General features: G+C 36.5%; 1 long non-coding RNA gene across 2 annotated transcripts in view; it reads right to left on the reverse strand.

The window, feature by feature from the left end:
• LOC144582780 (uncharacterized) overlaps positions 1-26,027 on the reverse strand; it is a 387,894-nt gene that overhangs the window by 61,007 nt on the left and 300,860 nt on the right. For both annotated transcript variants that reach the window (XR_013536220.1, XR_013536219.1), the window contains exon 3: positions 193-244. This is a non-coding gene — a long non-coding RNA (uncharacterized LOC144582780). The remainder of the gene's footprint in view (positions 1-192; positions 245-26,027) is intronic.

Consider the following 26,027-nt stretch of genomic DNA (forward strand, 5'->3'; position numbering starts at 1 on the left):
AGTTGTCAGTTATATGATTGTTAACATGTGGAAAACACACACCAGAATAAGAAATTTCAAAACAATATCAAAGACATAGATGAAAGATAGAGGTAGATTCCTATAGGGTCTGAAATTCTTCTTCCATCAATGCTAAGGTTTAGCTGCATCCTTACTCTTCCCATGATTTGATTACTTAATTCCCTCATTTACCTTGTAAGCTAATAAATTTCTTCTTTGCCAAAGCCAATGAAGTTTCTGTCATCTGCAAAAAAAAAAAAAAAAAGAGTTTCAGTTAATAAAAGTATCATCCTCTTTGTCATTGTACTTATCATAAAGAGCACTACTGTCAAATATTTTTGAGGTAATAAAATCTTCAGAAACCATTTTCTTGGTTAAATTTGGGCATATAGAGAGAATAGCTATAAGGTGTAGCATTTTGTAAATATTATGTAAAAATGTATAATAATATTGTTACTTGTCATAAAGAAATAACAATTTAGAGATATTTCAGAGAAAAGAAGTAAAAATTTAATGTTCTGCAAATTTAATTCCCATTGGAGTCTAAAAATTGATGAAACTGTGTGAACCTGTTAAAAACAGCTTTTATTTGGCAAAGGTAAAATGTAAAATACTTCAAAAAATTCTCTCTTTGATGTATATGTGGCAGAAAGATTTGTGAGGCATTATTCTACTACTTATGGAATTTGCATTACTTTATGGAAAGTATAAAATGTTCAAGAATTCAAAATGTTACAGAAAGTCATTCCCAATTTCTTTTTCAGTAAGCCAAAATTAAAACGACCAGTCATTGTTAATTATTAAATCTCAAAATTTGTGGGATATTAGTGAACAGATTGCAAATGAAATAAGATGAGAAAATAAATACAGAGCAATAAAAGAGAATTAACTGTAAATGCAGATAGTAAATGCTAATTGATATAAAAGATATTGCCAAAATTTGTACAGTGGGTTCATCACTTGTAAGCACAATGATCTTGGGCAGATTATGAAACTTCTCTTCCTTGACCCTGTTATCTATAAAACAGAAAATGTAATGTGACCAACCTCATACACAGTGTAATTTTATTAAGCAAAGTAATATACACAAAGCTCTTAGAACAGTGTCTTGCATCCATTACATTCTCATATTTGTATTTTTCACTAAGATCATTTTTGTTTATTATGCTAATATTTTAAAAAACATTCTTGATTATATTAAAATGCTCTGGGAGTTTGAAGGTTGTTTTATCACATAAAAAATTTGTTCTCAGATGGCTAAATCTTCTGTAATGCTATTGCATCTTACATGTAGCAGACAGTATTTGATTAAGATGGGTTATTAAATGCATTTTATAGACTAATATGTATTTGTCTATTGCTCTGTGCCAAAAAAGTGTGTATCTAACATTTATGTGGTAGAATTAATTATCCAAATTAGCTTCTGCATAAGCCCACTATCATTTGGTACTCAACAAAGGGCAATTTATTGCTCTGTGATAAAGGATTCCACTGATTTTAAGAAATGAATTCAGTTTTAATATACTTTTCCTATTGACTGATTTTATTTTTCACAGGGAGAGGCACATATATTCTCATTTCCCCCACTGAAAATGTTGAGAAACTTCATTTATTATTGGCCATTTAGGCATTTGCTTTTATATAGTACCTGATTATATTTTTGTTCATGAATTCTATTGGCTTCTCTGTCTCTACATTTTTTTTAGTGTGCTGCCATTTAATTATGGGAAAAAATAAACAAAAGAATACATATATGTTATTAATCACATAGACCACTTATGAAAAATCTGTGTGAAGAAGTAGGGACAAAAGTTATCTCCAGAGAATATTTTTTATGTATAGGAATCTGTCTCTCTATGTAGTATATATCTGTCTGTTTTGCCATGTTGATATGTTTATTCTATATTATCTATCTTTTTTCATGTGTATACATTGAAAATATCTTCTCCCACATAATAGCTTATTTTTCAATCATGTAATGGTTTGTTTTAAAGAAAAAAACCCTCAATATCATACAGTTTATATTTTTTCACTTTTAGCTAAGTACTCTTTACAGTATTTAAGAAATTGTCTCCCTCAGTATCATAAAGTGTGTCTATGTTATCTTCAAGAAACTGTAGACTTGCATTTTATATTTAGATTTATAGTTCATCAATTGATTTTTGTGTATGGTGTGACTGTGAAAGAGGCATTTATCTATGTACACACTCATACATATATAAAAACTATATGGTACTTCCATTTAAATAAAAAATTGCAATGGCACCATTAATCAAAAATATCATGGTATCTCCTTTGAACTTATGTATCACCTCTGTCATAAACTGACTGTATTTAAAGGGGCTGTTTCTAGACAATATTATGTTCCATTTGGTAGCAGCATCTAGTTTGTGTCAGTACCACATTATATTAACAACTATAGCTTTATAAATCTTGTATCCATATTATAATGTCTTCAGATTCATTCTTCTTTATTATTGTCATAAGTATTCTTGCCTTCAAATCTGCATATGACTTTTAATATCCATTTGTCATTTCACCACAGAACACATGGTACAAATCTAATTGTAAATTTATTAAATTCATGTAAGGATACTGAAAGCAACGACATATTAAAAATGTTGAACCCTGCTGGGCTTGGTGGCTCATGCCTATAATCCAAGCACTTTGTGAGGCAAGGTGGAAAGATCACTGTAGGCCAGAAGTTTGAGACCAGCATGGCTAATATAATGAGATCCTGTCTCTAGCAAAAAAAAAAAAAAAAATATTAGCTGGCCATGGCGGCACCTACCTGTAGTCCTAATTAAAAGTCCAAGGTGGGAAGATAACTTGAGCACAGGAGGGTGAGGCTACAGTGAGCCATGACTATGCCTCTACACTACAGCCTGAACAACTGAACAAGACCATCTCTCAAAAAAAGTTGAATCTGCTCAACGAAATAAGAGAGACACAAACAGATGGAGAAACATTCCATGTTCATGGTTAGCAAGAATTAATACCGTGAAAATGGCCATACTGCCCAAAGTAATTTACAGATTCAATGCTATCCCCATCAAGCCACCAATGACCTTCTTCACAGAACTGGAAAAAACCACCTTAAACTTCATATGGAATCAAAAGAGAGCCCACATAGCCAAGTCAATTCTAAGCAAAAAGAACACAGCGGGAGACATCACACTACCAGACTTCAAACTATATTACAAGGCTACAGTAATCAAAACAGCATGATACTGGTACCAAAACAGAGATATAGACCAATGGAACAAAACAGAGGCCTTAGAGGCAACACAACATATCTACAACCATACAATCTTTTATAAACCTGACAAAAACAAGTAATGGGGAAAGGATTCCCTGTTTAATAAATGGTGTTGGGAAAACTGGCTAGTTATGTGCAGAAAGCAGAAACTGGACCCCTTCCTGACACCTTACACTAAAATTAACTCCAGATGGATTAAAGGCTTAAATATAAGACCTAACACCATAAAAACCATAGAAGAAAATCTAGGCAAAACCATTCAGCACATAGGAGTAGGCAAGGACTTCATGACCAAAACACCAAAAGCATTGGCAACAAAAGCCAAAATAGACAAATGGGACCTAATCAAACTCCACAGCTTCTGCACAGCAAAAGAAACAGTCATCAGAGTGAATCAGCAACCAACAGAATGGGAAAAAATTTTTGCGGTTTACCTATATGACAAAGGGCTGATATCCAGAATTTACAAAGAACTAAAACAGATTTACAGGAAAAAAACAAACAAGCCCATTCAAAAATGGGCAAAGGATGTGAACAGACACTTTACAAAAGAAGACAAACATGAAGCCAACAAACATATGAAAAAATGCTCATCATCACTGGTCATCAGAGACATGCAAATCAAAACTACATTGAGATACCATCTCACACCAGTTAGAATGACAATCATTAAAAAATATGGAGACATTCAAGCCTGTAATCCCAGCACTTTGCTAGGCCGAGGCAGGTGGATCACGAGGTCAACAGATCGAGACCATCTTGGTCAACATGGTGAAACCCCGTCTCTACTAAAATTACAAAAAATTAGCTGGGCACGGTGGCACGTGCCTGTAATCCCAGCTACTCAGGAGGCTGAGGCAGGAGAATTGCCTGAACCCAGGAGGCGGAGATTGCGGTGAGCCGAGATCATGCCATTGCACTCCAGCCTGGGTAACAAGAGCGAAACTCCGTCTCAAAAAAAAAAAAAAAAAATATGGAGACAACAGATGCTGGAGAGGATGTGGAGGAACAGGAACACTTTTACACTGCTGGTAGGAGTGTAAATTAGTTCAACCATTGTGGAAGACAGTGTGGCGATTCCTCAAGGCCTTAGAAATAGAAATTCCATTTGACCCAGCAATCCCATTCCTGGGTATATATCCAAAGGATTATAAATCATTCTACTATAAGGACACATGTACACGAATGTTCATTGCAGCACTGTTTACAATAGCAAAGACCTGGAACCAACCCAAATGCCCATTGATGATAGACTGGACAGGGAAAATGTGGCACATATGCACCATGGAATGTTATGCAGAAATAAAAAAAGGTGAGTTTGTGTCCTTTGTAGGGACATGGATGAACCTGGAAAACATCATTCTCAGCAAACTGATACAAGAACAGAAAATGAAATACTGCATGTTCTCACTCACAGGCGGGTGTTGAACAGTGAGAACACATGGACACAGGGAGTGGAGCACTACACACTGGGGTCTATTGGGGGGAATAGGGGAGGGACAGGTGGGGTGGGGAGTTGGGGAGAGATAGCATGGGGAGAAATGCCAGATATAGGTGAAGGGGAGGAAGGCAGCAAATCACACTGCCACGTGTGTACCTATGCAACTATCTTGCATGTTCTTTACATGTACCCCCAAACCTAAAATGCAATTAAAAATAATTAATTAATTAATTAGTTAATTTTTTTAAAAGTTGAATGTTCCAAACAATGAACATGATATAGACCTCTTTCAGTAGTACTGAAAAGAGAAATTGGTATAAATTATACCAATTGTAATTTTCCATTTTTTGTTGCAGGTATACTAAACATATTTCTAATTATAATTGTGTTATAATGAAAATGTATTTATCTCCAACAGTTTATCCATAACATTTTTTGATTACTACACACACCATCAACCTTCCGTGAATAATGCCAATTTATTTTCTTACATTCTAATCATTATAAATTTATATTCACCATTATATTGCTCTGACTAAGCTGTGCATTGAAATGTAAAATGAAGAGAATCACAGCCTTTCTTCATTCCCTCTCTTTAGGGAAGTGCTCTTACTAATTAATCAAGAATAACGGTTTCTGAAGAATTTTTGTGTATAATCCTATTCATATTAATGAAGTGCCTATTCCTATTTGGTTCAAAGTTTAATTTTCATTATTTTTCATAACACAAATGGGTGATGCTGAGTGTTTAATTCTGTCAAACCCCTAACATCTAATGTTTTAGAGCATAGTTGTTAGATTTAACCAGTTTGGCAATATTTGTCTTTGAATATTTTGTCTTTTTCCATTTGAAATGAGTTCTATATTATGCTTATATTTCTTATCTTTCTATCTGTTTTCTATTTGGTACATCTGCTATATATGTATTTTGTCTCTTTTTGTTTCCTCTTTTGATTTAATCAGATGTTTATTTCCTTCCTCTATTAGTATATTGATTAAACATTCATCTACTTCTTTTTGTCCAGAAGAGATTGTATCACATATTCCTGAATAATTAAACCTAGTAGATATTACTTTAACTACTCCTTGATTTTTCTATAACCTTAGAATTCTAAATGCTTTCTCTCATGTCATTCTGCATTTTAATCATATATAAATATTAAAAGCCAAGGCATTTATTATCTTATGATAATTATTACTATTCTTTCAAATGGATATTAATTTTATCCACATATTTAACCTTTTGGATATTTGATGGGTTTGTCTAAAATATTTTTTCTTTTTTACAAAGAATCATTTTAGTATTTCTTTTACTATTGTTGTGTTAGCAATGAATTATTTGTTTTTGTTGTCAATATTTTCTCCAAGCCCTTTAAATATCTTGTTCCATTAATTTTGAGCTTCCATTTTTTTTTTCTATTAAAAGTTAGTTTGAGCCACTGGGCACAGTGACTCACACCTGTTATCCCAGTACTTTGGAAGGTCAAGGGAGGTGGATCAATTAAGGTCAGGAGATTGAGATCAGCCTGACTAACATGGTGAAACCCCGTCTCTGCTAAAAATACAAAATTAGCCAGGCATGGTGGCAGGTGCCTGTGATCCCAGACAGTTGGGAGGCTCAGGCAGAAGAAGCACTTGAACTTGGGAGGTGAAAGTTGCAGTGAGCTGAGATCACACCAGTGCACTCCAGCTTGGGCAACAAGAGAAAAATTCTGTCTCAAAACAAGCCAAAACAAAACAAAAATTAGCTTGTCATTATTATTGTTGCTTTGAAGAAAATGAATTTTTTTTTTGGTCTGGCTGCTGCTTTTGCTTTGAGTCATTGGTTGTGTTTATCCTGGTATGTCTCAGTGTGGTTTACTTTGTGCATATTCCAACCAAGGTTTATAGAAGTTCTAAAATCTGTACTTTAATAACTTTCTTCAGCTTTGAAGAATTCTTGGTAACTTTCTATATTTCTTCTGTCATATTATTTTCCTCTTTTCTCCTTTTAGAACTTAATTAACATACATTATATTTTTTATTGTGTCTTATATAGCTTTTACATTCTGTTCTATGTAATCTATGGAATTTTTCTCTCCATGAATTCTGGATTTTTTGACTTTCTTCTCTTCCAGTTTTTAGTCAATTAGTCAACTCTATTTAATCTTCTACTAAAAACAACTATTAATGGAAGTTAAGAAGGTTATCTACTTAGATTCTTAGACTCTCACCTTGTATTTCAAATAATGGCAAAAGAAAAAAAAAGGAGAAAACCAACTGTGAGTTGTATTAATTATGCTTTGTAATAGTTTTGTATTTTTCATATATTAGGGATTTGCTGATCCTGGGAGAACTGCTTCCCCCAAGATTTGTTGATTCTCAAAGATATAAAGAACTCACATGCGATCATGCTTTTCACAGGCAAACAAACTAACCCAGAACCCGTATCCCCAACCACATTTTAAAATCATGTTCTTATAGTCTGGGCCATGATTTTCTTGTCCTAATTACTCCAGAGTCAGAGACCAGACAACTAGGAAGTGCTCCTACAACATGGAGCCTGCCAAAATGACTCCAACTAGCCAATTCTAAGCCTGCTCACACAACCTTGCCCATTATTTCCTGCAAAAGAACACAATAAATGCTCTTGCCCACATTTTCACCACAGTCCATCTTCCTCCTGACCAACCCTGCTGCTTTTCCACGTGCCTTCTCATAGCGTAGCATGTCTCTTTGCCTTTGGATCTGTAGTTATAATAACCTTTGGCAGTTGTCTCCTGGTCTTTTGGCCTCATCATACCTGAGTAAATAAAGAAAACTTACATTTTAATACATGTGTTGAGTTCATTTATTTATACATCTCTTCACATTAGAATCCTAACCTCTAGAGACTCCATTTTCTCGGGCTCCACTCCTGTGAAAATAAGAAAAGCTCTGATATTGTCTATGCCCTCTAGGAGCAGGCTTCTGTCAAAGTACTTCCTACAAAAGTTCATCCACTTCTTCTTTTCTCATATTTGGAAAATGTGTCAAGAACACAGTAGCTAGAAAAATTTTTTCTACCTCTACAGTCACTTTTCAGCTGAGGAAATGTTCTGCTTGTCGTCTACTTTTTTTCATGTACCTAAGTCAAACATGTAAGACTATTATCATTTTCCCCACACATTTAAAATACTTGCCAATTGCATAATCCAGGCTGTCCTCTTCCATATAATCCAATTCTCATCTACCACATATGAAAATGATAGTAAATCCAGCTTTTCAGGGGTTCTCAGGACCCACGATTATCATTAACGTTGGGATTCTTGTTGCCATCTGGTAAGTGAGTAATGCAAGTTCTGGACCCTATTCTTAGGGTGTATTACCTAGTCCTGTTTCAGTTTTTAGTTTACAATATATATCTTCTCCTAATAAATGGCAATAGTTTGTTCCATCTGTATTAATAATTGATGGTATCACAGTTTTTCAGTTAAGAGCAATATACAGATCCCTAATATGCACAAGCATGCATGAGAAATTAATACGGAAGTCCTGTACATCTCATTCTTATGAGATATTCCTGCAATTTTCTCTATCTCTGTAGCATCATGTTGATATTTTTACTATGTGCAATTAATATTGAGATACATTTGGCATTCTATCACAGTTTGCTGCACCAGGCGATTAATGAGCACTGAAAATTTGGTGTTCCTGAACATATTCAGTAGTCACTTTTAAATTATTATTTAAAATGTCTCCTTGATAGAGACAGGAAATATTATTCATTACATGAAACTTTGCATTGATTGCACATCTTAACTTAAAGGGTGAGATGCCCCTGATTATGGAAATGGAACCTTGAAGTCTCAGCTTAAGAGCTAACTAGGAAATGACACTCTGGTAGTTAGCCATTAGTCTGCAAAACGTAGCCTATACTTGGAACCAAGAAACATTATATAATGCTGTGTTCCTGTTTGCTAGAATTCCAAAGAAATTGATCTTCTCAGAAAGATTTCCAGTGACATATGTGGCAAAGTTATGCTTCTGCTCCCACAACTTAATGCCCTTCTGGCTTCGAGTTTCTGGCTCCAGGTGGGAGATAATACCATGAGCATTTAATAGCATAACAGGATTTCGCTAAACATAAAGCTGCAGCGGATATATCTGGGTCTTCCCATGTTAATAGGCTGGTAGGAAAACAAATGAGTTATTTTACTGGAATGGATAGTTTACTCAGTTAGTATGAGGGGACAAGGTTACAGTTCAATCATGGGACAAGGCTGAATATTCGGGAACAGAGTATTCACTGGGATAAGTCTTGCTGCTTACATGACCGCTGAAAAGCATAAATAAAAAATTGAGAAATTGTGTCCCCCAAAATCATGGTAATGAGGAATGTGGGTCATCCAGGGGAAAAAAATCTGAATTGTTAATTCGCAAGTCAGACCTTTAGATGAATTAAGCTTCTGGCTAATGTTGAGTAGAGAACAGTTGACATAAAAGGGGCATAAAGATTATTAGTTCTAATAAGATTGCTGTATTTGTTACCCATAATATATTAATAATTATTAGTGGGAACAAATTTAAATTCAGAGGAAAAAAGATACATAGGAACTGCAGAATGAGTGTTACAATCACTTAATGAAATACGGCATGCAAGACAGATGAAATGATTAACTAGGATGTGATTAAATCTTTATTAATGCTGCCACATGATAAACATGATTTAAAATACCCAACAGCAGATACTAAGCCATCAGTGTTCTGCCAGACACTTTGCTGGTTTGTGTAGACATAAAGATAACTTACACATCGTTTCTTCTCTCATGTCAGAAACTGTGGCTAAATTTCTTTATGAATTTTATCCTTGCTGTCATATTTATTGACAGGAATTTGAATGGCAAGGAAGTACAGAAAAGACTGTCATTACAATATTTGTCTGGAACTCATGTTCTTTATGTTTTAACAAAATGCATGATAAAAACATATTCAAAATATTTGACCATATAATTATTTATTGGACAAACTGTTACAGCTACTGCACCTGAAGCTGTCCAGGATATGAATGACTTTTTCACTGAAGATAAACAGAAATATTTTGGTTTACAAATACTTCATATATGAAATAAAATATATAAATAAGATGATTGTATCTAAAAATTTTGGTGTCTCAAAACAAAGTCTAAAGCAGGCTAGGCTACGATGTGATGTTTGGTAGGTTAGGTGTTTTAAATGTATTTTCAACTTATAATATTTTCAACTTACTAGGGGTTTATGGGGATGTAACCCCACTATAAGTCCAGGAGCATCTGCACATGTATTTTTCTCTATCCTGCTATGAAAAGCTAAAACCCCTTTGATCATATATAAAACCAACATGCTAAGACTCCTGCAGGTAAGCAGAAGAAGACAACTGGCTATGGATCTCAAGGTCCAAGACACAACACCGTGGCGAGTTCTCTAGGATTTATTTTTGATTCATATATCCCAAACTTGCAGTAAAATAAATTGGGAACCCAGAAACACCAACAAACAAAGGCACAGAGACAAGAACCCATGCTTTCTCTAGAGAAAGGGCAGGTTATCAAGGCAGCAAACTTTTAGTCAATAACCTCACTACTACCACCTGATGCCAACGAAGAAAACATGAGCCCACCCTTCGCCTACCTACATTGCTATAGGTTGAGTGGTGATGTTATACATCTACCTTTCAGAGGCTGTAACAAGGTGCTCTAACTTCAATAAAGGATTCTTAGATAAAGCCAAGTAGAAAGCCAGACTGACATCACTACTGACCAATAGTGAGCCAGCAACCCCTTTCCCCATGTTAGCTGACCCGACTGACATGAACTTCTACTCCACTCAGCAGCAATGAAAATCTCTCACCCCTTTCTGAAAGGATGCTGACAGCACAGGCCAGGTAGAGAGTTCAGATTTCACCACTAACAGTAAAATGGTCACCCCAACCACACTGTTTGTGGAGGCTTTGTGGTGAGTAGCACCCCTACCCCCACCTGGCAGTAAGGAGGAGATTCCTCTCCCCTTCACGTGTTTGCGGCAGTCGGTGGGAAGATGGACTACTACTTCTACCTGGTGGTAACAAGGTGGCACCCTCAGCTTCATCTGCAAGAATGGTGTCATAGAAAATCATTGAAACACAATATTTGTGATTAATATTCTTATACCATGATATCAAAATGTACCTATTTTAATTGAAAAGCACTTCTCATATCAACAATCCTGCATGTTCTTCACATGTACCCCAAAACCTAAAACACAATTATATATATAATGAAATAGAAACAAGGTGGGGGTAGACCAAGATGATTAAATAAAAGGCCCCACCAACTATCCCCCACTTAAGGACATCGAGTTAACAACTATCTACAGAGAAAAAAGTACCTTTGTTAGAACCAAAAATTAGGCGAGCCCTCATAATACCTGGTTTTAACTTCCTATCACAAGAAAAGCCACTAAAGAGATAGAGAAAACAGTCCTGAATGACTGACGCCACCCCTCTCCCACCCCCAGTAGCAGCAGCATGGTGCAAAGAGTGGCTCTGGACTGTGAGGGAGGGAGAGGTAGAACATAGCTGTTGTGAGGCATTGAACTCAGTGCTGTTCTGTTAGAATGAAAGGAAAACCAGACCAATCTCAGCTGATGCCCACCCACAGTGGAGGTATTTAAACCAGCTCTAGCCAGGGGAATCAGTTCTCCCAACAGTCTGAACTTGAGTTCCCACAAATCTCACCACAGAGGGCTACAGTGCTGTGTCGCCAAGTTAACTCAAAGGCAATCTAGGCCATAAGGACTGCAAATCTTAGGTGAGTCCTAGTGCTGAACCAGGCCCAGGGACAGTGGACTGAGGGTGCATGGGACATACTGAATCACCAGCTGGGGCAGCCAAGGGAGTGCTGGCATCACCCCTCCCCTATCCCCAAACACACAGTGCTCAGCTCCAAAAGAGACCTCTTCCTTCCACTTAAGGAGAGGAGAGGGAAGAGTGGAGAGGACTTTGCCTAACATCTTGGATACCAGCTCAGCCACAGCAGGTCACCATTGTAAGGCCCACAGTCCAGGTCCTAGTTCCCATACAACATTTCTAGAAAAGCCCTGGACAAGAGCAGAGGGGAAGCCACTGTCTTGAAGGAAAGGGCCCAGTCCTGGCAACATTCATCACCTGCTAGCTGAACAGCCCTTGGGCCTTGAGTAACCACAGTGATACCCAGGTACTAAATCAAGGGCATTCAGTGAGCCTCTGAGAATTGCTCACTTCAGATGAAATGCAGCACATTGGCTGGGCGTGGCGGCTTACGCCTGTAATCCCAGCACTTTGTGAGGCCGAGGTGGGTGGATCACGAGGTCAAGAGATCGAGACCATCCTGGTCAACATGGTGAAACCCCATCTCTACTAAAAAAACAAAAAGTTAACTGGGCATGGTGGTGCATGCCTGTAATCCCAGCTACTCAGGAGGCTGAGGCAGGAGAATTCCTTGAACCCAGGAGGCAGAGGTTGTGGTGAGCCGAGATTGCACCATTGCACTCCAGCCTGGGTGACAAGAGCGAAGCTCCGTCTCAAAACAAACAAACAAACAAACAAACAAACAAAGACATCAATATTCAAGTACAAGAAGGTTATAGAACACCAGTATATTTAACCCAATAAAGACTATCTCAAGGCATTTAAATAATAAAACACCCAAAGAACAAGGATATAGAATGGTTCCTAAAAGCAGCAGGAGGAAAGTCACAAATAACATACAATAGAACTCCAATACATCTGGCACCAGACTTTTCAGTGGAAACCTTACAGGAAAGGAGACAGTGGCATGATATACTTAAAGTGCTGAAGTTAAAAACATTATCCTAGAAGAGTCTATCTCGTAAAAGATATGCTTCAAACATGAAAGAGAAATAAAGACTTTTCCACACCAACAAAAACTGAGAGATTTCATCCACGCCACACCTTTTTGATGAGAAATGGTTGATGAGAAATGGTAAAGGGAGTACTTCCATTAGAAAGAAAAGGACATTAATGAGCAGTAAGTAATCACTTGAAGGTAAAAAATGTACTGTTAATAGTAATTACACAGAGAAACACAGAATATTATAACACTGTAACTATAGTGTTATCCTAAGCAGACAGACTAAATGATGAACCAGTCAAAATTAGTAATTGTAACAACTTTACAAGACATGGTCAATACAATAAAATATAAATAGAAACAACAAACAGTTAAAAAGCAAGGGGGTGAAATGAAGGTGTAGAATTCTTATTGGTTTATTTATTTATTTGCTTGCTTGCTTGTTTGTTTTTTATGCAAACAGTGCTCAGTTGCTATTAGGTTAACATAATGGGTTATGTAGTATTTTTAAGTCTCACAGTACCCTCAAACCAAGAGACATACAATAGAGACACAAAAAATAAAAAGCAAGAAACTAAATTATATCCCCAAAGAAAAATTATGTTCACTAGAGGAGGAAAAAGAAGAAGGAAAAAAAATTATAAAACAACCATAATACAAGTAACAAAATGGCAGAAGTAAGTCTCTACTTATCAATAATAACACTGAATGTAAATGGAGTAAACTCTCCAATCGAAAGACATAGACTGGCTGAATAGATGAAAAAGAAGAACTATTGATCTGTTGCCTACAAGAAACACGCTTCACCTATAATGACACACTAAACTGAAAATAGAGGATTAAGAAAAAGATTTCATGACAATGGGAACTGAACAAGAGCAGGAGTCACTATACTTATAGCAGAGAAAATAGATTTCAAGGTAAAAACTGTGAGAGACAAGGAAGGCCACAATATAATGATAAATGGAACAATGTAGAAAGAAGATGTAACAATTTAAAAAATATATGCATCCAACATTGGAGCACCTACATATATAAAGAAAATATTATTAGAGCTAAATAGAGACATTCCAAAACAAGAGCAGCTGGAGACTTCATTGAAAAGAACTTCCAGATAGAAAATAAAGAAACATCAGACATAATCTGCACTGCAGACCAAATGGATCTAATACATATTTACAGAACATTTCATTCAACATGCTTTTCCTCAGCACATGGATCATTTTCAAGGATAGACTATGTGTTAGGTCACAAAACAAGTCTTAAAACATCCAAAAATTGAAATAATATCAAGCACCTTCTCTGACCACAATGGAATAAAACTAGAAATTAATAACAAAAAGGATTTTGGAAACTATATAAACACATGAAAATTAAGTAACATGTTCCTGAGTGACCAGTGGGTCAACAAATAAATTTAAACAAAATTTTAAAATATTTTGAAGAAAATCATAATAGAAACACAATCTAATAACATATGGGATACAGCAACAGCAGCACTAAAAGAGAAGTTTGTTTAATGTCTACGCTATAAAACTGGAATAAAGAGATAAGATCCAAGATGGCTGATTGCTAACAGCTCAGGATTGTAGCTCCCAGTGAAAGTGCAGAGAATGAGAGGATGCCACACTTTCAGACGCATTTTCATCACTCACGGACCAGAAGATTCCCAGTGGAGGGGACCCACAGGTCGCCAGCGTGACTCTTGTGGCCGGCGCAGCGGTTTTGCTGGCGCCACAGCGTGGCAGCTCTACATGCAGAGTAAACGGGAGGAGATTCCCGGGCAGAAGAGCACCATCAGTCTTATCACTGCTGTTTTGGCCGGTGCAGTGGGTTGCTTGGATTCCAGCACTGGGAATCAATAAACTGGGCATCCACTCAGAAACCCAACTAAAAAGGTGGTAATCATAAAGACGACAGATGGATAAATTTATAACAAAGGGAAGAAACCAGCCTAAAAAGGCTGAGAATACCCAAAATCAGAACCCCTCTCCCAATACTAATGAGGGTATTACAGTTCCTCATCAGCAACGGAACAAGCTCTGATGGAAAAGGACTGTGTGCCATTAACAGAAGTAGGCTTCAGAAGGTGGATGATAAGAAACTTCTGGGAGTTAAAAGAATTAGTTCTAACCCAATGTAAAAAAACTAAGAACTTTGAAAAAAGGTTTGACGAAATGCTAACAAGAATAGACAATACAGAGAGGAATATAAATGAACTAACGGAGTTGAGAAACACAACACAAAAACTTAGCGAAATATGCACAAGTTTGAATAGCCAAATTGATAAAGCAGATGAAAGGATATCAGAGGTTGAAGACCTACTTAATGAAATAAAATGAGAAGACAAGATTAGAGAAAAAAGGATAAAAAAGAATGAGCAAAGTCTCCAAGAAATATGGGACTATGTGAAAAGACCTAATTTACGTTTGATAGGTGTACCTGAATGCGACGGAGAGAATGAATCCAAGCTGGAAAATACCCTTCAGGATATTATTCAGGAAAACTTCCCGAATCTAGCAAAGCAGGACAATATTCAACCCCAGGTAATACAGAGAACACCACAAAGATATTCCTCAAGAAGAGCAACCCCAAGGCACATAATCATTAGATTCACCAGGGTTGAAATAAAGGAGAAAATACTAAGGGCAGCCAGAGAGAAAGGTCAGGTTACCCACAAAGGGAAGCCTATTAGACTTACAGCAGATCTCTCAGCAGAAACCCTACAAGCCAGAAGAGAGTGGGGGCCAATATTCAACATCCTTAAAGAACAGAACTTTCAGCCCACAATTTCATATTCTGCCAAACTAAGCTTTACAATTGAAGGAAAAATAAAATCTTATGAACAAGCAAGTACTCAGAGATTTTATTACCAACAGGCCAGCTTTACAAGAGCTTCTGAAAGAAGCATTATACATAGAAAGGAAAAACCAGTATTAGCCATTCTAAAAATATACCAAAAAGTAAAGAGCATCAACATAAAGAAGAATTTACATCAACAAATGGATAAAATAGCCAGTTAACATCAAAGGGCAGAAACCCTAAATTTAAGTTGACTAAATCCCCCAGTCAAAAGATACAGCCAAAACCTAATGGTATGCTACATCCAGACCCATTTCACATCCAAAGATACACAAAGACTTAAAACAAAGGGATGGAGAAAGATTTACCAACCAAATGAAGAGCAAAAATAAATAAATAAATAAAAAGCAGGAGTTACAATTCTCGCATCTGATAAAATAGATTTCAAAGCAACAAAGACATAGTGGTAAAAGGATCAATGCAATAATAAGAACTAACAATCCTAATACCCAGATGCATAAGACTCATAAAGAGATTTAGACTCAATGAGACAGAAACTTAATAAGGATATCCAGGACTTGAACTCAGATCCAGAACAAGTAAACTCAATAAATATTTATAGAGCTCTCCATTTTAAATACACAAAATATACATTCTCCACCTTAAATACACAAATATTGATCAGCCATTATTAATACCCATTTTTAGAATAAAGCTACATTCCCATTCTCTCTCCCTCTTTTTCTTCCTCTTTCTTCCTCTCCTTCACTCCTTTTTTTTCCTTACTTTAAAAAAATAAATAAATAATAAAAAAAATAAAATAAAGACTGGAATAAAAATTTCAAATGAAGAATCTAATGATTCATTTTTAAATAATCAGAAAAGCAAGAGCAAACCAAACCCCAATTTAGTAAAAGAAAAGAAATAATAAAGATCACAGCAGAAATAAATGAATTCAAAATAAAAAAAATACACTAAAACAAAATGTTGGTTTTTTGAAAAGTTAAACAAAACTGACAAATGCTTAGCCGGATGTAGAAAAAGAGAGATGATACACATAAATAAAATTGAAAATGATAAGGGAGACATTATAGCTGATACTGCAAAACTTCAAAAGATTATTAATGGCTAGTATGAGCAACTACATGCCAATACTCTGGAAAATCTAGAAGAAATTGACAAATTCTTGGACACATACAACCTACCAAGATTAAACCATGAAGAAATCCAAAACCTAAATAGACAAATAGCAAGTAATGAGATCGTAGCTGTAGTAAAAATATCTTCCAGTAAAGGAAAGCCTGGGACCCAATGGTTTCACTGCTGAATTGTACCAAATGTTTAAAGAACTAATACTAATACCAATGCTACTTAACGTATTACAGAAAATAGAGGAGGAGAAAATACATCTAAATTCATTATGAGGACTGTTTCCGAGATACTGAAACCAGACAAAGACACATCAAAAAAGGGAAACTTCAGCAAAATAACACAAGAACAGAAAACCAAATACTGCATGTTCTCACTTATAAGTGAGAACTAAACAATGTGAACACATGGACACAAGAAGAAGACAACACACACTAGGGTCTGTTGGAGGTTGGGCTGGGGGGAGAGAAAGCATTAGGAAAAACAGTTCATGCATGGTGGGCTTAATACATAGGTGACGGGTTGATAGGTGCAGCAAACAACTATGGTACACGTTTACCTATGCAACAAACCTGTATATCCTGCACAGGTACCCCAGAACTTAAAATGAAAATCAAAAGAAAGGGAAAAGGAAACTACAGATCAGTAGTTCTGATAAATATCAATGCAAAAATTCTCAACCGAATACTATCAAACTGAATTCAACAATACATTAGAAAGGTCATTCATTCATGATGACCAAGTAGGTCTTACTCCCTGTGATACAAGGATGGTTCAACATATACAAATCAATTAGTGTGATACATCATATCAACAGAATGAAGAATAAAAATTATATGATTATTTCATTGATGCTAAAGACAAACACTGAATTAAATCTAACATCCCTTTATGATAAATTCTTTTAAAAAACTGAGGATAGAAAGAATATACCTCAACATAATAAAAGAAACATAGTATCATACTAAACAGGAAAAAATTGAAAGCCTTTCCTCTAAGACCTGCAATTGTCACCACTGTTGTTCAACGTAGTACTTGAAGTCCTAGTACGAGCAATTATACAAGAGAAAGGTATAAATGGCATCCAAATTTGAAAGGAAAAAGTCCAATTATTCTTGTTTGCAGAAGATATAATCATGTATTTAGAAAAACCTAATGATTCCACTAAAAAACTACTAGAACTGATAAAAAAAAAAGTTTAGTAAAGTTGCAAGGTACAAAATCAACATACAAAAATCTGTAGCATTTCTATATGGCAATAGTGAACAATGCAAAAAAATAAATAAATCAAAAAAGCAATTCTATTTACATTAGCCACACAAACCCAGAATATCCAAATCTATGCCAGGCAAAAAGAATAAAACTGGAGGAATCACATCACCTGATTTATATTGCAGAGCTTTTGTAACCAAAACAGCATGGTACTGGTATAAAAGCAGACACATAGACTAATGGAACAGAACATGCAACACAGAAACAAATTCACACACCTACAGTGAACTCATTTTTGACAAAGCTGCCAAGAATATATGCCCAAGAGAAGACAATCTCTTAAATAAATAGTGCTGGGAAAATTGGACATCCATATGGAGAATAAAACTAGACTCCTATCTCTTTCCACATACAAAAATCAAACCAAAACTGAACACAGTCTTAAATCTAAGACCTCAAACTATGAAACTACTATGAGAAAACATTGGGGAAGATTATCCAGGACACTGACCTGGGCAAACATTTCTTCAGGAATACCCTACACACACAGGCAGCCAAAGCAAAAAGGAGTAAATGGGATCATGTCAAGTTAAAAAGCCTTGGAACAGCAAGGGTCCCATCCACAAAGTGAAGAGACAACACACAGAATGGGAGAACATATTTACAAACTACCCATCTGACAAAGGATAACTAACCAGAGTATATAAGGGGTTCAAACAATTATATCAGGAAAAAAATCTAGTAATCTGATTTTAAAAATTGGGGAAAAGGTTTGAATAGACATTTCTCAGGAAAAGATATACAAATGGCAAACAAGCATATGAAAAGGTGCTCAATATCATTGATCATCAGAGAAATGCAAATCAAAACCAATGAAATATCATCTGAGCCCAGTAAAAATAGTTTACATCCAAAAGATGAGCGATAATAAATGCTGGTGAGAATGTGGAAAACAGAGAACCCCATATACCCTGTGGGAATGGAAATTAGTACAACCAGTATGGAAAACAGTTTGTAGGTTCTTAAAAACACTAAAAGTTGAGCTACCATACTATTCAACAATCATTCTGCTTGGAATCTATGCAAAAGAAAGGAAATCACTATATTGAAGAGATATCTGCTTTTTAGTTTGCTGCAACACTGTTTACAATAGTTAATATTTGGAAGCAACCTAAGCTTTTATCATCAGATTAAGGGATAAAAAAATGTCGTACATATACACAAGGGAGTACTACATAGCCAAAAAAAGAATAAGGTCAGATCATTTGCGGCAACATTGATGGAACTGGAGATTATTATATTAAGCAAAATAAGCCAGACACAGAAAGACTACTATTATATGTTCTCTCTTATTTGTAGGATCTAAAAATCAAAACAAATAAACTCATGAACATAAGAGTGGAAAGATGGTTATCAGAAGCTGGGAAAGACAGTAAGGGCTAGTGGGAAGTTGGAGATAGTTAATGGGCACAAAAAAATAGTTAAAAAGAATGAATACTGTTTACAATAGCAAAGACCTGGAACCAACCCAAATGCCCATCGATGATAGACTGGACTGGGAAAATGTGGCACATATACACCACGGAATATTATGCAACAATCAAAAATGATGAGTTCGTGTCCTTTATAGGGACATGGATGAATCTGGAGAACATCATTCTCAGCAAAGTGACACAAGAACAGAAAATGAAATACCGCATGTTCTCACTCATAGGCAGGGGATGAACAATGAGAACACATGGACACAGGGAAGGGAGCACTACACACTGGGGTCTATTGAGGGGAATAGCGGAGGGATGGTGGGGAGCTGGGGAGGGATACCATGGGGAGGAAGGTAGCAAAACACACTGCCATGTGTTTACCTATGCAACTATCTTGCATGTTCTGCACATGTACCCCAAAACCTAAAATGCAATAAAAAAAATAATAAAATGAAATAAAATACATTGTATCAGAAAAAAAAGAATGAATAAGACCTACTGATTGATAACACAACAGAGTGTCAAAAGTCAATAATGACTTCATTCTACATTTTAAAATAACTTTAAGAGTATAATGGATTATTTGTAACTGAAAGAATAAATGCTTGAGGGAATGAGTAACTCTTACAAAAAGGAATAGAAAAATCTCGGCCAGGTGCGGTGGCTCACGCCTGTAATCCTAGCACTTTGGGAGGCTGAGGTGGGTGGATCACCTGAGGTCAGGAGTTCAAGACCAGCCTGGCCATCATGGTGAAACTCCATCTTAAAAAAAAAAAAGAAAAGAAAGAAAAATCTCAAACGGAATGAAATGAAAGTTAATAGATATCAACACTGAGATAACATATTAGAACTATCCAACAAAATTTTACAGTAGTGATTACATAAATGCTTCAATTAGCAATTATACACATACTTGCAACAAATAAAAGATCAAAAGGCTCAGCAAAGAAATGAAAACACTAAAGAAAAAAACAGAAGCTATAAAGGAGGACCAAATTAATATATTAGATCTGAAAAATATGATAACTGAAGTGAAAACTCAGTAGATTAACTGAAAAGCAGAATGGAGGCTGCACAAAAAAAAATCAGTGACCTAGATGATCAAACAATAAAAATTACATAGTCTAGATATCACAACAAATACAGACTAAACTTTAAAAACTAACAGAGCCTCAGTAATCTGTGGGACTGCAATGAAAGACATAACACTCTTGTTATCAGAGTCACAGATGGAGACAAAAAGGAGGGCGGGCTGAAAAAGTACTTAAAGAAAAAGAAAGATAAGAAATTTTTTAAATTTGGCAAGATAAATTAATAATTTCAAGAAACTGAACAAACTCCAAATAGAATAAACCCCCCAAATTCATACTAACATACAGAATAATTAAAACTTCTGAAAATAAAAGCAACAAAGAAATTTGAAAATAAGAAAGCTTAGCTATTGGAGAAAAATAAATCAAGTGACAGTAGATTTTGCCTCAAATTTATGTAGACAGAAGAAGTGGAATTGTATTTTCAGGTACTGAAATAAAAGATCTGCCAGTTCAAAATCCTATATGCTATAAATATGTCCTTTTGGGAAAAAGATGTATTCTTTTATCAAGGATAGGTAGTAATATTTATCTTCCAAAGGTGTATCCTAAAAAAATAGCTAAATGTCCCTAAATAGAAATAAAATGATAAAATATGAAACCTCAGAAAATCAGGAAGAAGAAAAAACTTGGTAAAAATATGGCAAATACAATAGCTTTTTTTCCTGTTGAGTTTTCTGAAATGTGTTATTATTGAAGCAAAAATTATAATATTATATTTAAATTTTCTAAATGTGTGTAAAGGAAATATTTAAGACAACTGAATTTTAAATGGGATATAGTAAAGGGAAAAAGGGAAACATGTGTTCTACACTTCACTGAAACTAGTAAAATGACAGCACCAGTAGAGAGATATATAAATATGTACCTATATATGTATATATGTGTATATGTATATGCATGTATTTATACATACACACATATATACATATATACGCATATATACATACATACATATATACATAGAGATATATAGAGAGAGCAACCTGTATAAAGGTTATACAAAGAGATACATTCAAAAACAGTATCAATAAGTGAAACTGGGGTGAAAAATGATGGACAAGTAATAAACAAGGATATGAAAAAAAAAGAAGACATTGAAAGAATAACAAATACTGAAGTGGAAGACTGAAGCTATAACCTATCAGTAATTACATTTTAAAAAGAATCTCACACCTTATACGAAAATTAACACAGAATGGATCACCAACTTAGATGTAAAATGTAAAACTGTAAAACTTAGAAAATAGGTAGAAGAGAATCTTTGAGATCTTGGGCTAGGCAAATAATTCTTAGCTGTGACACTGAAAGCCTGATCCATGTTGTTTTAATCGACTCAATTCAAATTAAAACCTTTGCTCTGTGAAAGAGTCTGCTAAGGTGATGAAAATATGAGGCATATGGAGTACAAAATATTTGTAAACAATATAGCCAACAAAAGATTAGTATCTAGAATATGTTTTTTAAATCTTACAACTTGAATAGTCCAATAAGAAAGCAAAAAAATGAAGAAATTCACCAAAAATGAAATGCACATTATAAATAAGTACATGAAAAGATATCTGAGATATCTAATGTCATTAGGCACTAGGGAAATGTGAATCAAAATTACAATGAAAGATATGACTATGCTCCAGTCTGAATGTGTAATAAAAATAGTGACAACACAAAATTCTGGTTAGCATGCAGAGAAATTAGATCATTAATTTTCTCTAATGAGAATTACAAAATAAATCAGAGATGACACAAACAGATGGAAAAATATTACACGGTCATGGAGAGAAAGAATCAATATTGTTTAAACAGTCATACTCCCCAAAGAAATGTACAGATTCAATGCTATAACTACCAATGCAATTCTTCACAGAACTAGAAGAAACTATTTTAAAATTCATACAGAAGCAATAAAGAGCCTATATTAGTCAGTTTTCACATTGCTGATAAAGACATGCCTGACTGGGCAATTTATGAAAGAAAGAGGTTTAATGGACTTAAAGTTCCATGTGGCTGGGGAGGCCTCACAGTCATGGCAGAAGGCAAAAGGCATATATCACATGGCAGGAGACCAGAGAAGAGAGCTTGTGCCAGGAAACTCCCCCTTATAAAACCATCAGCTCTCATGAGACTTACTCACGATCATAAGAACGGCATGGGAAAGATCGGCCCCCATGATTCGATTACCTCCCGCAGTCCCTGCTACAACCTGTGGGAATTCAAAGTGAGATGTGGGTGGGGACACAGTCAAACCGTATCAGAGCCCGAATGGCCAAGGCAATCCTAAGCAAAAAGAACAAAGCCGGAGGCTTCATGTTACCTGATTTCAAACTCATGGTGGCAGCAGCCCATCTGGAGTGACCACAGCGAAGACACCAGCTGTAATGTGGGAGGTGCAGCTGGGGCTGTGTGCTCCACAGAGCCAGTGAGGGCCAGGAACAGATGATCCTAGCAGGAGCCCCATGCCCTACTGAGTTGGCAGGGTGGGAGCTCCATGCTCATGGGTGCAACTGCGGCTGCTCAGCCAAGGCCACAGACCCAGGCATCCCTTTGCTCTCACAGGCCTAGAAAGCTCCCTCCCACTGAAGGCTCAGAAGAACCTGCTCTTGTTCCTCGGCCTCTACTTACCCCAAGAGCCTACTTCGGTGTAGAGCAAAGTTATGGCCAATCCTGGGAATTGTTGTGACGTGGCTGTAGGTGTGGGCACTTGGGGAGGTGCTGACACATCAGACTCCTGCTACTACAGCCCCCTCTGGACTTCGGGTGCTGATGAGCATGAGAAAGAGGCCAGTGGGCTGAGGGTGGCTCAGTGTGGGCCTGCAGGCACCCCTAGTGCAGACAGCCTGGGTGCAATGGACAGCATGTTGATGGCATTGGGAGGCTCTTGGGTGGGAAGGGGGTGAGTCCCAGATGAAGCCTCTCTTTCAACCCAAGAATGGCCTGAAGCCTCAGGGCTGGGATGGCATTTCTGGGTGGAGTCTGCAATGTGGAGTGAGAAATTCGTTGATGCCTTTCGTCCAATTAGATGATGCTTTTTCCAAGCCTGCCATGGACCAATCAGAATGCACTTTCTTTATTCTGAGTCCATAAAAACCCCTGACTCAGTCAGACTCTGACACTTGCCAGAACTGCCTGCCTGCAGATAGGAGCTACCCATTTTGGGTATCCTCTACACTTGTCAGAATGACCTGCCCATGAATAGGAGCTACCCACTTCAAGACTCCTCTCTGCTGTGAGCTGGTCTGTCACTAAATAAATCTCCTCTCTACCTTGCTCACCGTCCAGTTTCCACAGAACCTCATTCTTCCTGGACGCAGGACAAGAACTTGGAACCCACTGAACGGCAGGAGTGAAAGGAGCTGTAACCCGTTTCTGGCTGGCTCACTGAGCTGTGGGCAGTGACACTCTCCTAGACTGTGGGAGTGAAAAGTGGCAATCCTTACTGGGTCCCTGAGCCAAGATTGGGACATGCTGCAACAACCTTTCTGGGGCTCCGTGGTTCCTGCTGTCTTCAAGCTTTCGGGGGCCACCATGGTCTTCTTGCGTAGACACTGGTGCCTATAGTGGAAGCCACATGTGTCATGTCTGGTCCAGCCACAGCCTCACATGAAGCCTTCTATGAAGCCACAGTCTCACACAGTGCCTATGCCAGCACTTGGAGCTTCCCACCTCACCACAGCAGCCAGCAAGCTTCACCATGCACAGCAGCTGGACTCCGCCCATGTTCATACACCCCTTGCCACTCCATGCCTGACTTGCCCTTGGCATGTGTGGAATCCAGGCCAGTAGGTAGTGCAAACCAAGCACAACCTTCCAGGCTGAGTGGGTGGAACAAGTACAAGTGGAGGTGCCAGCAGCCAGCAGACACAAAGGTTTCCAGCTGATGAAGCAACACCTGAAGAATCCTGTGACAAAACGACATTATAAGGCTACAGTAATCTAAATGGCATGGTACTGGTGCAAAAACAGACACACAGACTAGTGGAAAAGAATAGACAGCCCAGAAATAAGCTGTTTTGGTTTTGTTTTGTTTTCCTCAAAAGCATTCTATAGGCCAGTAAAAGAAGAAGATAAAAAAAACTAAAAAAGGGAGGATAGAGGAGAATATAGAGGTGACCTAAAGATGTCAACCATGTTCTATGGTGGAAAAATATCAGGAAAAAATTATTAATTCTAGCAGAGTGTAATAGCAATTATTCATGGGGGAGGCATTCAGTCTGAATCTGTTTAAGGCATATTAAATGCAGAAGAAATTTTGCAGAGACAGAAGTGGGAAACACAGTATTTCCAAGAGTAAATTTGGCTAATACTAATTTTGTCATACATTTTTGTCAGTTTTGACATTTTAACTGTAAAATTAGTGTGTGGATAAGATAAATTAGGTAGAAATTATGACAATTACAAAAATATTACTTTGATGAGTTGCTGGGTTTCAGAAGAAGAAATTTAAAAATCTTCACTTAAAAATAACTATTTTATAATATATATATATATTTTTTCAATCTTATTTGCTAAAATTTTTACCTTAGATAACAAAATTATAATTCATAGATATTTATATGTGCTTAGGAAATTTATAAAATATACACATTGTTGAGACTACTCAAAAAAAATTGTGGAAAAAAAGGACTTAACAAATGCAACCTTTCTAAAAGAGTGGTAGCCTATGTACAGCTCTATAACCTATGATGTACATTAAGAGGAGTGGACCAACGGTCTGTCTCTGACTGACTATGAGGCAGCATATGTACTAGAAAAATTTCTCACTTACATTCAGCCTTTGTCTTCCATCTATCAAGGCATAAGCTTATCAATGTATAAGGCTGGCTGCAAAATTTTTCACAAATAAAGTATATTCCATGAGTGCACACAACAGGCCCCCTCTTTACTGCTATTGTTCATAGAGACATAAGAAAGGGGAAAAATGAAAGTTAAGTCTCACGATAGTAGAAAAGGTCTCAATCTGTGATCTTTGGATAAAGCTGTCCACATCAAGAATGCCATCTTCTAGGGAGAAACTTTTCTGGTTAGTTTTACTTTAAGGGTTTGAAGGTACAGTTCCAAGAGTGTAGAGGGGCCCTTAGGAGTTGTGAGATTATGAGCCCAAGGTTCAAGGTCCCGAAGTTATGCTACAATGTGGATGGCAAGGGCAGTTTTTCCCTGATGTAATCAGAAGATTCGATCTTTGGGTTCTAGATTGTGAAGAGGTTGTCTCAGTCAGTGAACCATGAAGAGGCTTCTTTACCTTCTGAAAATACACTGTGGCATAATGAGCTACTGTTACAACATCAGCCTTCTTACATGAGGAAGTTTTTATATAATTAGGAAACATGCATTGAGATAGCAGTTGATTAAATTCTTCTATAAATGTTTAAATGGTCAATCAGATAGTGGAACATGCCTGAAGTTTTGATTGTCTTCCCTGGAATGTAATTTTGACAAACCAAACATATTGGTCATAAACTATTTCGGCAATTTAGAAGTCCATATATATACATATGTGTGTGTGTGTATATATATACATATATACATATACGTACATATATGTGTGTGTATGTGTGTATATATACATATATGCATATATACACACACACATACATTTCATCTGAATCATTTTCTCTTTTCCATAATAAGTCATTAAATACAGAACTTTTAGTAACAAAAGCTTTAAGGGTTCAGAAAGGACAAGCCCGCTGCCCTCATTCTCCATTAGTTCACGCTCATCTGAAGTTATGTCCTCTTGAATGCCAGTTGTTTCTCCAATTTAACCGC

Source organism: Callithrix jacchus, chromosome 5 (genome assembly GCF_049354715.1).
Source record: "Callithrix jacchus isolate 240 chromosome 5, calJac240_pri, whole genome shotgun sequence".
Taxonomy (NCBI): domain Eukaryota; kingdom Metazoa; phylum Chordata; class Mammalia; order Primates; family Cebidae; genus Callithrix; species Callithrix jacchus.